This window comes from Moschus berezovskii, chromosome 4 (genome assembly GCF_049115385.1).
Source record: "Moschus berezovskii isolate FMDL1 chromosome 4, NW_MosBer_1.0, whole genome shotgun sequence".
NCBI lineage: Eukaryota > Metazoa > Chordata > Mammalia > Artiodactyla > Moschidae > Moschus > Moschus berezovskii.
The window spans coordinates 26,312,340-26,318,339 of record NC_142463.1 but is presented as its reverse complement, the minus strand read 5'-3'; positions in this window follow the sequence as shown (position 1 = coordinate 26,318,339).

The following is a 6,000-nucleotide window of genomic DNA, read 5'->3' as shown; positions in this document are numbered from 1 at the left end:
GATGATGCCATCCAACCACCTCTTCCTCTGTCGCCCACTTCTCCTCCTGCTCTCAATCTTTCCCAGCATTAGGGTCTTTTCCAATGAGTTGGGTCTTCACATCAGGTGGCCAAAGTATTGGAGCTTCAGCTTCTGCATCAATCCTTCCAATGAATATTCAGGGTTGATTTCCTTTAGGATTGACTGGTTTGATCTCCCTGCAGTCCAAGGGACTCTCAAGGGTTTTCTCCAGCACCGCTATTTGAAAGCATCAATTTGTCGACACTCAGCCTTCTTTATGGTCCAGCTCTCACATCCAACTTGACTACCAGAAAAACCATAGCTTTGATTACATGGACCTTTGTCGGCAAAGTGATGTCTCTGCTTTTTTAATACGCTGTTTAGGCTTGTCATAGCTTTTCTCCCTAGGATCAAGCATCTTTTAATTTTGTGACTGCAGTCACCATCTGCAGTGATTTTGGAGCCCAAGAAAATAAAAGCTGCCACAGTTTCCACTTTTTTCCCATCTATTTACTATGAAGTGATGGGACCAGATGCCATGATCTTAGTCTCAGAGTACCTCTCCACAGATTACTCATTATTTATGTAGGAAAAAAATTGCTAACTTTACAGTGAAGACCTAGCGGATACCACTGATCAAAATGAATATCATCAATAATGGGACCAGGTAGCACCATATTTCTCCTCATGTGACACACTAAGAACACAGCATCCTACAAGCAGTATTCCTGCCCACTCCAAAAAGAAGAAAAATATCAATCTCATCATAAGGAAATAGGACATAAACCCAAAGACAGGGAAATTCTACAAAAGAGTGGCCTGTACTTTAAAAAAAGTCAGTATCATGAATAGCAATCTATTTTAGGTTAAAAGAAACTAAAGACTCATGAGAGTTAAATGCAGTACATGATTAGGGATCAAGACTGGATCAGAACCTGTATTGGAGGGATGATTGCTAGATAGGATATTACTAGGCCAATAGGTTAACTTCGAATGTGAACTATAAATAAGGATTATATCAAAGTTAAATTTCCTGAATTTAACCATCATACTGGGGTTGGGGGTAGGGAGAAAAGTATGTAGGTATGTAAGATAATGACCTTGTTCTTCGAAAATACACACTGAAGTATTTAGAGTGTTAGGTATGAACCAATTCAAATGGTTCAGAACTCCCCCCTCTGTATATAGAATATATAAACATCTATATATTTATGTGTGCATGTGTACACATAAACACACATACAGATAAAGAGACTGGCAAAATACTAGCTGTTGGTGCCCCTTGATGAAAAGTATATGGGAATTCTTTTCAACTCTTCTGAACATTTCGAATTACTTTAGAGTGAAAAATTTAAAAATAAGTTGGAGATAATTAAGTAGAAAAAGTATATAGATAACTCTTTTGAGAAATTTGGCTGTGAAGGGGAGTAGAGAAATAGACCCAGAGAGTCAGGGTTTTAAAATATTTCTTTGAAGACAGGAGAAACTAGAATAGGTTTGCATGGTGATGAGAACAATGATGGGCCTCAGCTCCTCCTTTTTAAGAAGAGAGATCTGATTAGATCCTTTCCTTAGGCCCTCTAAGACTCCCCTACCTTTAGATAATGTGAGCTCCTTTGAAAATTTATTTTATTGCTTAAACTTCAACCAGGAAAAGGCATTTGGGCCACCACTGGAGGGCAGTACAAAACGATGCTGCATGTCATTCTGGTGGTTTTATTGTTTTCAGCTGCTGGAACAAAACAAAGCCTTTTACATGATTTTCTCTCAAATATGTTACATGAAGAAAAACACTACACAATTCACAACAGTAGCTTGGCAGGCAGAGCAAAGATGTGAGAAGATCCCATGCTTGGAAAAATGCCTGCCACATAAGTTTAATAGTGAATAAATGATAACAGAAAAATCGGAGCATGTCAGAGTTGGAAGGGACCCTAGAGAAGGCTGACTGCAACCCCCTTTTTAAAGACAGCACCTTGGGTCCAGAAGAGAGGAGGGACTTGGCCAAAGCTACGATGGCAGATAGAGAAGGTAATAGTTTCAACACTTAACTGGTTAGTCTGTGAAGACAGAGATTGTGGTATCTTCAAATCAGATCATAAATATAGCTTGCAAAGAGACTGACACCCATCGTTGGTACTGATACTGAGCTCCTAAAAAAATTCTGACACCACAGTTTCAAGGTTGTGCCCCTTTCATCTTCCTAAACTTGGGAAAATATGATTACTTATACTCTGCTGAGAAGTGTTAAAGTATTAGTTGCTCAGTCATGTTTGCCTCTTTGTGACCCCGTGGACTGTCGCCCACCAGGCTCCTCTGTCCATGGGATTCCTAGGTAAGAATACTGGAGTGGGTAGCTATTTCCTTCTCCAGGGGATCTTCCAGACTCAGGAATCTAATCCAGGTCTCCCGCATAGTAGGCAGATTCTTTACTGTCTGAGCCACCAGGGAAGGCCCTCGTCAGTTGCAACCAGTCCTAATGCTCTGGACAGCATAGTTCTGATCATATTAAGCCCATTTCAGACCTATAAGGGATCATGTTAGACTCTCCTACTAACACTGGGGGGATGGATTTGAAGGTTCTTCGAAAGAAATTGAATGGGCATGTGGCAGTACATTGGGTAGAAACAGCAGGATCAACGCAGTTGAGGGGAAGTGATCTTAAAAGGACAAACAGAAAATCCTAGTGAAATGTAAAAACTCTAAATATGACCTATATATATATAATGGCAAAGAAAGACTTTAGACTGATCAACATACAGAAACCAATATGACTTCATATCATGCTATAAGTGGACTCAACTACATAGAAGGGCCCCTAAGCTCACATTTACCTACAGAAAACATTCAGGCATTAGCTTGACATTTCAAAGATCTCCTAATCTGGCCCCAGTCTTATATTTCGCCATAGCTCTCATCTTGTGCTCCAGCCACTGTTTCCTGCACACTTGCTGCAGCAGTACAACTGCTCTGATGTATTCAGCTACGCTCTACACTTGCTCTATTTTGAGGCTCATCTCAAATGACACTTTTCTTTGTATGCATTCCTTTATCTGACCCTCACACTTACTTGAAATTCTTTTTGGCTACAGCTATTGAATGCATCTGTCGTTAGCATTCATTTCATTCTGCCTTGTCTTCCCCACTTCATAGTGAGCACTTTGATGTCTTACTGTACTATTATTTCGGGGCTTATTTCCATTTATTAATAATCTACCAATAATCTTTCTTATCCTTCTACCTCTCCAGTCTTTCCAACTCATTCACTCCAAGAGATTTTTGGTTCCCCACCTTGGCCCTACAATCCAATGATTCTAACACCTATTCACCATTCCTTACCTATTTCATGTCCTCTCATTTCTCTTTTTATCCACTTCAGTTGCAAGGCCCAACATTATTATCACTCCCTTGATATGTCCTAGTGCCTCTCGTCTGCTCTTACTTTGTTATTTTGCCTTACAAAATCCCTACCCTGGACAATCTAACTCTTCACTTACTCTCCACCTTTGGGAAAGTGGATGAAGAAAAACTTACAACTACATCAATTGGACTTTTAAAATTCATTTACATTAACTCAAGTGGACCCTTAGTGCTACCTGGGAATCATTTTATTTTGAAAGTCAATCCACATGACGTAAATCACAGCATGAGCCTCTATGACCCACCTCCTAGAGTAATGCAAATAGAAACAAAAATAATCAAGTGGGACCTAATTAAACTTACAAACTTTCACCCAGCAAACTATAAACAAGGTGAGACGACAACCCTCTGAATGGGAGAAAATCATAGCAAATGAAACAACTGACAAAGGATTAATCTCCAAAATATACAAGCAGCTCATGAAACTCAATACCAGAAAAACAAATAACCCAATCAAAAAGTGGGCAGAAGACCTAAACAGACATTTCTTCAAAGAAGATATACAGATAGCTAATAAACACATGAAAAGATGCTCATTACCAGAGAAATGCAAATCAAAACTACAGTGAAATATCACCTCACACCAGTCAGAATGGACATCATCGAAAATATACAAACAATAAATGCTGGAGAGGGTGTGGGGAGAAAAGGGAACCCTCTTGCACTGTTGGTGGGAATGTAAACTGATACAGCCACTATGGAGGACAGTATGGAGATACCCTAAAAAACTAATAATAAAACTACCATATGACCCAGTAATCCCACTACTAGGTATATGTCCTGAGAAAAACATAACTGAAAAAGACAAAAGTACCCCAGTGTTCATTCATCACTATTTACAATAGCTAGGACATGGAAGCAACCTAGATGTCCATCGACAGATATAGATGGATAAAGAAGCTGGTATATATGTACAACAGAATATTACTCAGCCATTAAAAGGAGCACATTTGAGTCAGTTCTAATGAGATGGATGAACCTAGAGCCTATTATACAGAGTGAAGTAAGTCAGAAAGAGAAAAACAAATATCGTATATATGGAATCTAGAAAGATTTGAACCAATTTCAGGGCAGCAATAGAGATGCAGACATAGAGAACAGACCTGTGGGCACAGGGTGGGAAGGAGAGGGTGGGACAAATGGAGCGAGTAGCATGGAAACATATATACTATCATACGTCAGATAGACAAGCAGTGGGAATCTGCTCTATGACTCAGAGAGCTCAAACAGGTGCTCTGTGACAACAGTGCTCCGTGATGGGGCAGGAGGTGGGAGGAGGGTTCAAGAAGGAGGGGACATATGTATACCCATGGCTGATTCATACTGATGTATGGCAGAAACCAACATAATATTGCAGAGCAATTTTTCTTCAATTAAATAAATAAAAGTTCATCCACTTTCTCTAAAGATTATTTCATACATTTTCTCTCCACAAACTTTGACACCTTCCTCTTTCTTTTCCCTCTAACCAAACAGCTCACCCACCTGCATCTATGACCACATACTCAGTCCTCCCTTCAGTACTCGAAATGCCAATCCTTTCCCCTATGTTCTTGCAACCCTGTCTCTTACCTATATAACGAATACTTCACTTTCCAAAGGATCAACCCATCGCTTAAAAAAGTGTTATGTCTCACTTTAAAATAAGAAGTCTCTCTTAACTTCATATCCCCTTCTAGCTACCACACTATTTCTCTGCTCTCTATTTCAACTAAACATCTCTAAAGGATTATCAGTATTCCTTGACACCAAGTCCTCTCCTTTCATTTTCTCTTGAGCCCTCTTTAATCAGGCTTTATCCCTTTCCTTAACTGGAACTCTTCTTACCAAGGGCACCAAAGATCTCTGTGTTGATAAAGCTGGAGGTTAATTCTCAGTCCTCATCTAACTAGCTCTAGAATCAGGTTTGACACTTCTGCTCACTCTTTCCTTCCTCATTTCTGCATAAAACACGTTTCTTGATTTGGCTCCAGAGTAGACACCATACTCACCTGGTTTTGCTCTAAGCACACTGCTGCTCCTTTTTAGTCTCCTTTGCTAATTCTTCTTCACTTTCCTGATCTGTAACACTGGAGTGGCCCAGGGTTCAGTAGTTGCACTCCGTGAATTTGTAGACATTTATTGTACAGATGGTCCCACTCAATCTCATGTCTTTAAATGCCACCCTAAGCTAAGGAATGTTCACTGGAAGGACTGATGCTGAAGCTGAAGCTCCAGTATTTTGGTCATCTCATGTGAACAGATGATTCACTGGAAAAGTCTCTGATGCTTGGAAAGATCGAGGGCAGAAGAAGAGGGTGTCAGAGGATGAGATGGCTGGACGGCATCACTGATGCAATGAACATGAAATTGGGTGGACTCCGGGAGATGGTAAAGGATGGGGAGGCCTGACATGCTGAAGTCCATGGGGTTGCAAAGATTCAGACATGACTGGGCGACTGAACAACAACAACATGCTAATGATATCCAAATTTATATCTCTAACTCAGACCTCTCCCCTGAACTCCAGACTCTTATTCCAATTTCATCTTTGACATTTCAACTTGTATGTCTAGAAGTTATCTTAAACCAATTCCAAAA